General features: G+C 47.7%; 2 non-coding genes and 1 pseudogene across 2 annotated transcripts; 1 reads left to right on the top strand and 2 right to left on the bottom strand.

Moving 5' to 3' along the window:
* LOC119959294 overlaps nt 1–12,829 on the bottom strand; it is an 80,921-nt pseudogene that overhangs the window by 16,404 nt on the left and 51,688 nt on the right.
* On the top strand, nt 4,586–4,658 carry trnav-cac. Its single transcript has one exon. It is a non-coding gene; the product is annotated as a tRNA-Val (tRNA).
* On the bottom strand, nt 5,947–6,019 carry trnar-acg. Its single transcript has one exon. It is a non-coding gene; the product is annotated as a tRNA-Arg (tRNA).

The raw sequence follows: 12,829 nt of genomic DNA on the forward strand, positions 1-12,829 counted from the left end.
TTGGCAAAGATCTTGGCTACAAGGATAGAGGATTGTGTGCCGGGGTCATTCACAAGGACCAGACGGGGTTTGTGAAGGGAAGACAGTTGAATACCAACTAACGAAGGCTCCTCAACGTTATTACGATGCCGGCTCTGGAAGGGGAGGCGGAGATAGTGGTGGCATTAGATGCGGAGAAGGCCTTTGATAGGTTGAGTGGGGGTATCTGTGGGAGGTGTTGGAGAGGTTCGGGTTTGAGGAGGGGTTTGTCCATTGGGTGAGGTTGCTCTATGAGGCCCCGATGGCGAGTGTAGCCACGAATAGGAGGATGGTCGGAGTACTTTCGGCTGTACCGGGGGACGAGACAGGGGTGTGCCCTGTTCCGCTTGCTGTGTGCATTGGCAATTGAGTCCCTGGCCATGGCGTTGAGAGAGTCAGGGAACTGGAGGGGCCTGGTGTGGGGTGGGGAGGAGCATCGAGTGTTGCTTTATGCGGATGACCTGTTGCTGTATGTGGCGGACGCGATGGGGGGGGGGGGGGGATGCCTGAGGTGATGCGGATTCTTAGTGAATTCAGGGGCTTCTCTGGGTATAAGCTGAACCTGGGCAAGAGCGAGTTGTTCGTGGTGCACCCGGGGGATCAGGAGGAGGGGATTGGTAGGCTCCCACTGAAGCAGGCAGGGAAGGGCTTCAGGTACCTAGGAGACCAGGTGGCTAGGAGCTGGGGGGGCTCTGCACAAGCTCAACCTCACAAGGTTGGTGGAGCAGATGGAGGAGAAGTTCAAAAGGTGGGATATGTTACTGCTGTCACTGGCGGGGAGGGTGCAGTCCTTTAAGATGACGGTGCTCCTGAGGTTTTTGTTCCTGTTCCAGTGCCTCCCCATCCTTATCCCGAAGGCCTTTTTTTAGGAGGGTCAACAGGAGTATTATGGGATTTGTGTGGGCGCATGGGACTCCGAGGGTGAGAAGAGTGTTCTTGGAATAGGGCAGGGATGGGGGGGGGGGGGGGGGGGGGGGGATGGCGCTGCCCAACCTCTGTGGGTACTACTGGGCTGCCAACGCAGTGATGATGCGTAAGTGGGTAATCGACGGGGAGGGGGCAGCGTGTAAGAGGATGGAGGTGGCGTCCTGTGTGGGCACGAGCCTGGAAGCGCTGGTAACGGCGCCATTGCTGCTCCCTCCAACGAGGTATACCACGAGCCCGGTGGTGGCGGCTACCCTCAAAATTTGGAGGCAATGGAGACGGCATAGGGGAGAAGTGGGGGGTTCGATGGAGGCCCCAATACGGGGGGAAACATCAGTTTGTCCAAGGGAGCATCGAAGGTGGATTTCGGGGGGGGTTTGGGGGGGGGGGGGGGGGGGGAAGTGTGTACATGGGTTTGTGGGATGTGGCGGGTGTTATCTCTTTCCTTTCTGTTGTTTGCTTTTTTTTTGTTTTTGATTAGTGGTTGCTTTGTAGGGGGGGTGGGTGTTGTTCTTTGGTTTCTACAATGGTTATTCTGTTGATATTGTTTTGTTTATATTTTGTGAAATCTTAATAAAAATTAATTTTAAAAAACATCGTTACTCTGTATCAAAAATGTCTAATACTAATAAAAGCAAAATACTGCGGCTGCTGAAATCTGAAATAAACACACAGGTCCATCCGAGGCCAGTTCCAATGCTCCAGTGATGCCCAATGTAAACTGGAAGAACAACACCTCATCTTCCTATTAGACACTTTACAGCCTCCTCCATCTGCCTTTACAGCCTCTCCCATCTGCCTTTACAGCCTCCCCCATCTGCCTTTCCAGCCTCCCCCATCTGCCTTTACAGCCTCCCCCATCTGCCTTTACAGCCTCCCCATCTGCCTTTCCAGCCTCCCCATCTGCCTTTACAGCCTCCCCCATCTGCCTTTACAGCCTCCCCCATCTGCCTTTACAGCCTCCCCCATCTGCCTTTACAGCCTCCCCCATCTGCCTTTACAGCCTCCCCCATCTGCCTTTACAGCCTCCCCCATCTGCCTTTACAGCCTCCCCCATCTGCCTTTACAGCCTCCCCCATCTGCCTTTACAGCCTCCCCCATCTGCCTTTACAGCCTCCCCCATCTGCCTTTACAGCCTCCCCCATCTGCCTTTACAGCCTCCCCCATCTACTCTTCACTGTTCAGTTGCTTCCATTCCACATTTCCACCGTTAATACTCTACATTCCTTAAAGACCCCTCTATTATTTCCTTGACAAATTTGTCCATGCGGCACCGCGGCAGAGTGGTTAGCACTGTTGCCTCACAGCACCTGGGTCCCGGATTCAATTCGACCTTGGGAGTTTGCACATTCTCCCCTTGTCTGCATGGTTTTCCTCGTGGTGCTCCGGTTTCCTCCCACAGTCCAAAGATGTCCAGCTTTGGTGGATTGGCTGTGCTAAATTGCCTTTTTGTGTCCAAAGGTGTGCAGGTTCGGTGGCGTTCCGGGGATTGGGTGTGGTAGTGAGCCTAGGTAGGGAGTTCAGTGGTAGCCTAGGTAGAGGATCAATGCAGACGTGATGAGCCAAATGGCTCCATCTGCACTGTCGGGATTCCATATCTGTAGGTGGATTGGCCGTGCTAAATTGCCCCTTAGTGTCCAATGATGTGCAGGTTAGATGTGCGGGGTTTCAGGGATAGGGCGGGAGCCTGGTTAGGGTGCTCTTTCAGAAGATCGGTGCAGACTCGATGGGCTGAATGGCCTCATTATGCATGTATTCTATTCTGTTCTTTTCTATTCTAACTGGTCTTCTATTCTGCCCCACCTCCTGTGTCCCTTTTCAACTATATAATTCTGTCCATTCCTCTCCTACCCTCCTATACTGCTGTGAAGGATCATTTAAATGATGTACTGGTAAACTCGGTTTCTCTCCACAGATTTCGGCAGACCAGCTAAATCTATCCAGCAATGTCTGATTTCATGCTGACAGTAATGTTGCCCATAAAGACAGACGCCAACAATATGGTAATTGAAGCAGAGGAAACGGCAGAGATGGTTACAAATCATTTGTTCTCAGCCTTCCTGTGGAGGTAAAGCAGAAAGAGAGACGCGGATCTGCTGACAGCCGCCTTTCATATTCACTAACGGGATTTGACCAACGGAATTGTTCACATCTTGTACAAGGAAGGATCAAATCCAATTGGCATCTCCATTTCAAATCTGTTGTGGAGTAACATTCTCTCATTTGATTTGAAAGCTGTTGTGAAGCTGCAGCCGAGCACGATGGGCTTTGTGCTGCTCTTTCTGTGGTGTCCTGGTCATCACATTCGCCGATTGAAAACCGGACAGAAACATTATCAAATCTTTCACATTAACCGTGAGACAAGTTAGAAAGATTTAAGTTTGTTGCTGAAAGTTATCGGAATCTCGGGTGCTGCAGCCAATTCTATTTACTTTTACCCCGGCCTCAAAATGCATTCAGCAAAATCAGAAATGCTGAATTGTCCTGATGCAATGAGATGGAAAATATGTTCGCATTTTGACAAAGTTCACATATTAGCGGTTCGTTCAGTCCACAACAGAATTGAATTGGTTTACAGATGCAGGTTTAATCACCGTCTGAAACATGCGCATAAAGACAGACACAAGCGATTCTGTGACTGAACGGGATGAAGGCGTCAGAATGTCTCAGACACAGAACAAAAAGGAATCAAATATAATGAAAATATAATTCTCAAATCTCTACCTGAAAAACTATCCCATTTCATTTCAATGCTGGCTGTGCTCAATCTCATATGAGCACAATGGGGTTTGTATTTCCCAGTGACTCGAATTATTTTCTTTTGTCAGTCATGTTTGCAAATCAATGTTGTATATTTCAGAGTCTCACTTTCAAATGAGGATATAAATGTCGGATAAGATGACGTTTTGAGTAACGGAACAGATACTGAGTAAATTGATTGATATTTTTGAAGCAACATGAGAATGATGTTATTACTGAGTGAGCAGAAATCATTCCACCCTGAGAATGCTTCTCCATTTGAAAATTAATTTGAAACCAAATAAAGTGGAGGGCTGCAGCAAAGTGATCTCAACAGGGCTTTGTGAAGTTCTAAAAAACATTCTCTCTCTAATAGACAGACTCTGTGAACAGGCTGTAGATCAAATATAATTAAATTCTGTATGTCAACTCAGAAATAATGAAAAGATGCTTGATCGGGAAAAAAAACACCTTCATAAATTCGGTATGAAATCAATTGCATGATTATACATTGTTTATATCGTAAACTACATAATTTCCGTGTTCACATCTTCTGGTCCAGTGAAACTTGATCATTAAGTCAAACTGGGCGTGGATTCGACAGAAATTCCTTTTCAAAAGCGAATTGGACGATCAGCTGTAATGGAGAAAACTCAAGGCCGTTTAAACAGAGAAAAACATTGAGACTAATAAAAAGATTGTTCTTTTGAAAAGCTGGTCGAGGTGATCGAAGTGCCACTTATTGCGTTTTGCCATTTTATGGTTATATTGATTTATTAGTAACTCTGCAGCATTCCTAATGAGAGCAGCCGAATTCTAAAAAACAAAGGTCCCAAAGTGTGACTGAGTGACAGAACAGTGTCCGCTTTCTCCACAGGCTCATTAGAGTGAACATCAGCCAGGGGTTTCTGTAGTGTAGTGGTTATCACGTTCGCCTCACACGCGAAAGGTCCCCGGTTCGAAACCGGGCAGAAACATTATGGCGATTAGTTGTATTCTTGCTGTTTTCTGTTTACTCAATAAGAGAATCCATGACCTTCCACTCGTTTCAAATGATATCCTACAAAATCCACCATTATGGGGACTGGATGGAGTCGGTCAGAGCGTTCACACGTGTTAAGTGTGAATGGTTTTCCAATGAGCTGCGACATTTTCTGATTCGAATAATAATGTTAAATCAATTTCTCTGCCGCTTCTCTAAGCTTTCAGCCGAATTGAACTCCCTCAAAAGGAGTTTCTTCAGTGCAACAAGAATGCAGGTTTCCTGATCTCGGTCAGAGGGTCAAACTCGGTGTTTTGTTTATGTGGTGTAGTGGTTGTCATGTTTACTTTACACTTCTAAAAAACCCTGGATTGGTAACCGCGTAAATCCATTATCGAATCCCATTCGATTAAGTGTTTGGGAAAAGTTGCATAATTGACATTTTCATTGTCACACATCCCGAATAACCCTTGAACTGAGTGAATCTGCCGTGTGGAACCCCGGTCCCCAGAGCTTCAGCCTGATTCTCTGCATTGCCAGTTTAGTGACAATAACACAACTCAACACCAACTATCACCCCCAGTGAATCCGCTCTCGATTATTAGCTGAATATAATACCTTACAAAGCAAATGTCATTTGCTCTCATATATGCCGGAAAATGCATTCAGGAGAAGCAGAAATGCTGAAAATTGCCGGCACACTGATCAGGAATATAGATGCTCCTATATTGACTCGGCACAAATATTAACAGTTCGTTCAATGGCGATTAATGCAGTTTAGAGGCTGGGATTGTCTCTGTTAATATATTAAATTGATTAACACTAAAAGACCGGCTGGGAATCCTGCAGGAAGTAACTCACCTCCCCCCCCCCCCCCCCCAGCAGGCACAAGTCAGGAATTAAATGGCTCAAAGGGCAAAGCTGGCTGGGTGGATTGGCCATGCGAAATGACTGGGTTACGAGGGGTGTGGGCCGAGTTAGGGTGCCCTTTCCAAGGGTCGGTGGAGACTCGTTGGGCCGAATGGTCTCCTCCTGCACTGTTGGGATTGTATGATTCTACCAATATTGATCTCCTTCAGTTCCTCCCTCTCACTAAACCCTCCATTCCCAACATTTCTGCCATCTGATTTGTGTCAGTTTCTGTCTCTTTAGAATATACTGGAATTTGTCAAAAAGGCTACTAAAAGTAAATCTAATAATCTAAACGATCAACTGAATTGGGTTAAAGTTATTCAATATGCATTTTTCATGGACTTTGCAAACTGATGTCGAAAGGTTTAACACGAGCCAGCCAGGAGTCGAACCTGGAATGTCCTGATCCGTAGTCAGGCGCGTTATCCATTGCGCCACTGGCCCACAGCGAAATGAAACTGTTACAAATTGGTTCAATACGTCACACAGACTATTTATCCCAAAGTGCTTCACAACTCTGGGGGAAATTCTCTCAGGATCCCCCCCCCCCCCCCCCCCCGGCGAATTGGATTGGAGTCGGGGTTGAATTTGGTGACAATGTAAATACACCAATGCTGTTCCCAGCCTGGGAGGTCATTCCCGAAAAACAGAAAGAATGGGCTGGCAGTTGTGGGATCGTGTCCAGTGTCTGTTTGTGGGGAGTTGCAGTTGGTGAATGGCCAGGCTGGAGTAACACTGACCAGAACATAAAACAACAAGTGAATGAATGTAAGTTTGGAAATTCCCAGCTCCTTCCTGTCTGCAGGTATTTCCCGCTCTGAGCTGCGCAATGAACAACGAACCACACCGATAAAACTAACTTTTATTTCCTGCCCGTTCAACTGGTGTCGGTGCCAGTGATGTTTATGGACAAACTGCAGGCTCTGTTTCCCCTGCTGCATTTATTCCCCTGGAACTGATACATAATATTCACCTTAAGGTGCTGTCTCAGTCAATGGTTCCTCTCTGCTTTCAAACATAGGAGCAGGTGAAATAGAAGCAGAAGTTGGCCATTCGGCCCCTTCAGGCTGTTCTACTATTCAATAAAATGGGGAGATGCGTTGGACTGGGGTGGGCACAGTAAGAAGTCTTACAACACCAGTTTAAAGTCCAACAGGTTTGTTTCAAACACGAGCTTTCTCAGGTGTGTAAAGAGGTGGGTTGTACCACCAGATATATAGACAACAGTCAATGATACAAAGACGGGCATTCATTGTATCACCTTGCATCACTGACTGTCGATATATGTGGTTATGGACCCCACCTCTTCATTCACTCGATGAAGGAGCAGTGCTCCGAAAGCTAGTGATTGGAAACAACCCTGTTGGACTTTAACCTGGTGTTGAACGACTTCTTACTGTTCAATAAGCTGGCTGCCCTGTTTGTGTTTCGAATTCCACATTCCCATCATGCAAACAGACGACATTTGATTCTGTGATACTAACTGGTTTGTTTTATAGCATGATACACACACGGTAGCACATACAAACAGATGCGATAGAAGCAGAAGTCGGCCATTCGGTCCCTTCAGCCTGTTCTGCTATTCACTGAGACCATGGCTGGTCTGTGTTTCGAGTTCCACATTGCCATCATGCACACAGACAAAATAAGCTTCTGTGAAACTGAATATTCTGTTTTCTAGAATGATACAGCACATGTGCAGAGTTCGAAAGAAGCTCAACAAACACTCGAGGAACAGCAGCGCATCTTTCCACTGGACTCAATACAGCTTTCACACTCAGTGTGTGTTCAGCAGTTTCACACTGTAAATGCTGCACCCATTCTGTGTGTCCTTACATCGCAGATTTGGGTTTCAATCTTGTTTCCACTTGTTCTTTGTGTCGAGCGGCAGTTGTTGATCAATCTGCCATTGATAGCTCCTCCAGACACATCTTTTGTTTCTTTGTTTCTTCCATTGCGCCAACAGAGAGCTGGCACAGACATGGCGGCCCGAATGGCCTCATTCTGTGGTGTAGTTATTCTCTGATTTGATGCTAACTTCACCCTGTGGCTACGAAAGCCAAGGCCTTTTTTCATTTAATCTCTCCTGACTTGCCCCCTATCAGAGCCCTTTCCTGTTGTTCTGTTTCCTCCCTCCGGGATTTCACTTCGTTAAAACGTACTACATTTCTAACCTTTCCCGATTTCAATGGAAGGTCAAGGAGGTGAAAGATGAATTTTGTTTCCCTGTCCACAAAAGCTGTCTGACTGCCTGAGATTTCCCAGCATTTTCCGCAGGTATCTGATTGGCTGTGGGTGGCAATGAAAGTATCTGTTGCCTCAATCACCTCCTTCGTACCGGCTCGTTGGTCTAGGGGTAAGATTCTCGCTTCGGGGTTTATGCTGCATGAAAATGTGAGAGATCCCGGGTTCAAATCCCGGACGAGCCCTTATTGGCCAAACTGCAGATTTTGTTCATTTCTTTCCAGTGCAGACAGCGGGATCGGTTCACGTTGGGTTTTCTTTGAGAAGCTGAGCTCACACTGCAGGGAATCAATACGTTCCCGAGAAAATCGAGACATTTTGAAAAAGCTTGTCTGTGAGTGGACATTCACTTATCTCTATTCACTAATCCAGGTGACCCCATGATGGTGGATTCAGTTTGTCTGTGTGTCTGTTTCGTTTGATTCATTCGAGGATGTGAACCTCACTGGGGAGGCCAGGATTTATTGCCCAGAACTCTTTGCCCTTGAGAAGGTGGTGGTGAGCTGCGTCCTGAACCGCTGCAGTCTATTGGTGCTGTTAGGGAGAGAGTTCCAGGATTATGTCCCAGTGACAGTGAAGGCACAGCCGATATATTTCCCAGTCAGGATGGGGAGTGGCTGGGAAGGAAACTTTCAGGGTGTCAGGGTCTTGGGTTTGAAAGGTGCTGTCTGAGATGCCTTTGGTGAGTTCCTGCACCCATCCAGGCAAGTGGAGAGTATTCCATCACACTCCCGACATGTGCCTTGTAGATAGTGGACAGGTTTTGTGGGGTTAGGAGGTGAGTTACTCGCTTCAGGATTCCCAGCCTCTGACCTGCATTTGTCGACATTGAACGAACTGTTGATATTTGTGCCGAGTCAAAATAGGAGCATCTGTGTTCCTGCTCAGCGTGCCGGCAATTTTCAGCTGATCCTGAATGTATTTTGAGGTACATGTCAGAGCGAATGACACATGCTTGAAAGTTATTATATTCAGGTAATATTGGACAGTGGATTCACTGGGGGAGTGGCTGGTGGGTGAATAGTGTAACTGGCTCTGGACCAGGTAATATTGGACAGTGGATTCACTGGGGGAGTGGCTGGTGGGTGAATAGTGTAACTGGCTCTGGACCAGGTAATATTGGACAGTGGATTCACTGGGGGAGTGGCTGGTGGGTGAATAGTGTAACTGGCTCTGGACCAGGTAATATTGGACAGTGGATTCTCTGGGGGAGTGGCTGGTGGGTGAATAGTGTAACTGGCTCTGGACCAGGTAATATTGGACAGTGGATTCACTGGGGGAGTGGCTGGTGGGTGAATAGTGTAACTGTCTCTGGACCAGGTAATATTGGACAGTGGATTCACTGGGGGAGGGGCTGGTGGGTGAATAGTGTAACTGGCTCTGGACCAGGTAATATTGGACAGTGGATTCACTGGGGGAGTGGCTGGTGGGTGAATAGTGTAACTGGCTCTGGATCAGTAAAGCAGAGAACCAGGCTGAAGCTCTGGGGACCGGGGTTCCACACGGCAGATTCACTCAGCGACCCAATTCAAGGGCAATTCAGGATGGGTGTCAATCAATAATGAAAATGACAATCATGTAACTTTTCCACACACGGAAATGAATGGGGGTTGATAATGTTTCTGTGCGGGTTTAAACCGAGGGCCTTAACGTGTGTAAAGCTAACATGATAATCACGACACCACAGAAACAGGGAACAGCGCTTAATGCACTGACCGAGAATAGTAAACTGTGTCTCCTTATTGCACTGAAGAACCTTCTATTGGCAGAGTGCTATTCAGCTGGAAACTGAGACAAGTGGCGGAGAAATCGATCCGACATTAGAATCATCAAATATCACAGCACATTAGAAAACCATTCAGAATTAACAGGTGTGAACTCTGACTGCGATTCCTGCCAGTCTCCATCACAGAGTATTTTGCAGGGTATCAGTTGAAACTTTGCGGGTGTAAGGTAATGCATTCGCTTAACTATTGAACAACAAATAGCAAGGATACAATTCATCTGCAAATTAGACGAGAAAGGTCAATAATGTTTCGAATAAGGGAAATTCCCCCCACCATTGCCCCCCCCCCCCCCCCCCAGCTGAGCAATCTGCTCCCTGTTCCTCCTGATCTTTGGCTCCCTGCTTACCTTTGTTCTGCCATTAACACATTCTCATCTCTTAATGCGCCATCAGCACCTTTCTTAGCTTTGATCACCGCCTTTTGCATTCCCTTTGTCTTTCCTTCCAAGGCATCTTAGTCATCCTCCACCTATCGCTGGCCCCCTATCCAGCCCCAATGTTCCCCTCCCCCTCCCCACAGTATAAATCTGACCCGATTTCCAGTTCTCCAGCTTTGACAGAGTCACCCAGACTCGGAACGGCAGCTGCCATCTCTCTCCACAGAGACTGTCAGACCTGCTGAGAGGGTCCAGTATTTGTGTTTCTGATTCAGATTCCAGCATCCACAGTAAGTTGCTTTTATTGTACATTTAGACATGTTTGAAATGGTGATTAAATCTGTTCATCTGCATCTGTAAACCCATTAAATTCAGTTGTACATGAACAAACTGCTAATATGTGAACTGTGTTAAAATGGGAACATCTGTTTCCTGCTCATTGCGTCCTGAACATCCCGGTAATATTCAGTTTCAAAATTAGTTTGTGCAAACTTTCCTCACACTAAATGAGACAGATGTCTCAAATTTTAAAGATAAATTTAGGAATACCGAATTTAGAGTACCCAATTCATTTTTTCCAATTAAGGGGCAATTTAGCATGGCCAATCCACCTAATCTGCACATTTTTGGGTAGTGGGAGCGAAACCCACGCAAACACGCGGAGAATGTGCAAACTCCACACGGACAGTGACCCAGAGCTGGGATTGAACCCCAGCAGATGGCTCAATATTTTTTTTTTTATAAATGTTTTTTATTGAGTTTTCATATTTTATATATGACAAATTACAAATTATTAGAGAGAAAAAAAAAGAAAACACAAAAATTTAGCATGAATATTTACAGGTAAGCATCTTCATAACAACAATTGTGGCCGCCCCCTTTAGCCAGCATACATATTTTACATTCCCCAATATGGCCGAGGCACATGTTTATAGGCATTTATTTATAGTTTGGTTTTGGGCCATGGCTTGCCAGCAAACCCCCATAACGAGCCCGTAACCCCCCCCCGGCTACCCTCCCCCGATTCCCGTCCATTTTCCCCTGATTCTTGGCCACCCGACTATTCTTCCTCTTGTACGTTGGCCACAAACAGGTCCCGGAACAGTTGTATGAATGGCTCCCACGTTCTTTGGAAGCCGTCGTCCGACCCTCGGATGGCGAATTTGATTTTCTCCATTTGGAGAGATTCCGAGAGGTCGGACAGCCAGTCTGCAGCTCTGGGCGGTGCTGCTGACCGCCAGCCAAACAGGATTCTACGGCGGGCAATCAGGGAGGCAAAGGCAAGGGTGTCCGCCCTCCTCCCCAGGAATAGATCTGGCTGGTCTGAAACCCCGAAGACCGCCACTATCGGGCATGGCTCCACCCTCACCCCCACCACTTTGGACATAGCCCCGAAGAAGGCTGTCCAGTACTCCACAAGTCTGGGGCAAGACCAGAACATGTGGACGTGGTTGGCCGGGCCTCTTTGCCACCGCTCGCATCTGTCCTCCACCTCCGGGAAGAACCTACTCATACGGTTTCTCGTTAAGTGGGCTCTATGTACCACTTTTAGTTGCGTCAGGCTGAGCCTTGCGGACGTGGAGGTGGAGTTGACCCTATGCAGTGCTTCGCTCCAGAGTCCCCACCCTATCTCCATCCCCAGGTCGTCCTCCCATTTCCTTCTTGTTGCGTCCAGTACGGTGTCGTCCCTATCTACCAGTCGGCCATACATGTCACTACAGTTCCCTTTCTCTAGGATACTTGCGTCCAGTAGGTCTTCCAGTAGTGTCTGTCGTGGCGGTTGTGGGTATGTCCTTGTCTACTTTCGTAGGAAGTTTTTGAGCTGCAGGTACCGTAGCTCGTTCCCCCCAAATTTCTCTGTCAGTTCGTCCAGTGTTGTGATCCTGTCGTCCCTGACTGTCAGTGTCCCCCCATCCTGTCTCCACCTTTTGAAGGTGGCGTCAGTCAGTGCTGGTTTGAACCTATGGTTGTTGCAGATGGGAGCCTTGTCCGACATTTTGTACAGGCCAAATTGCTGCCGTAGTTGGTTCCAGGATTGGAGGGTGGCTGTCACCACTGGGCTGCTGGAGTGTTTTTTGGGTGAGGATGGGAGTGCTGCCGTGGCGAGGGTCCGGAGGGAGGTTCCCATGCAGGAGGCCTCCTCCGCACGCACCCACTCGGCTTCTGGCTCCTGGATCCATCCCCTTACTCGCTCGGCTGTTGCCGCCCAGTGGTAGAATTGTAGATTCGGGAGGGCTAGCCCCCCCCTGGATTTTGTTTTTTGTAGGACCTTCTTTGGGATCCTAGCATTTTTACCCCCCCATACGAACGCCATGATAAGTTTGTCCAGCGCTTTGAAAAAGGCCTTGGGGATGTAGATCGGAATGGATCTAAACAGGAAGAGGAACCTGGGCAGTACGCAGATGGCTCAATTGACAAGACTACAAAATAGCTGGTTTAGTTCACTCGGCTAAATCGTTGGCTTTTAAAGCAGGCCAGCAGCACGGTTCGATTCCTGTACCAGCCTCCCCATAACCCAGTAACCCCACCCAACACTAAGGACAATTTTGGACACTAAGGGCTATTTATCATGGCCAATCCACCTAACCTGCACATCTTTGGACTGTGGGAGGAAACCGGAGCACCCGGAGGAAACCCACGCGGAGGTTGTGCAGACTCTACACAGACAGTGCCCCAAGCCGGAATCGAACCTGGGTCTCTGGAGCTGTGAAGAAATTGTGCTGTCCACAACGCTACCGTGCTGCCCCCACAGATGCTTTCTGTTCAATCATGTAATGTTCCATTAGTCAGGGCAGCATGGTGGCGCCGTGGTAGCCCTGCTGCCTCTCGGCGCAGGGTCTGGAGTTC

The sequence above is a fragment of the Scyliorhinus canicula genome, unplaced genomic scaffold (genome assembly GCF_902713615.1).
Source record: "Scyliorhinus canicula unplaced genomic scaffold, sScyCan1.1, whole genome shotgun sequence".
Classification (NCBI taxonomy): domain Eukaryota; kingdom Metazoa; phylum Chordata; class Chondrichthyes; order Carcharhiniformes; family Scyliorhinidae; genus Scyliorhinus; species Scyliorhinus canicula.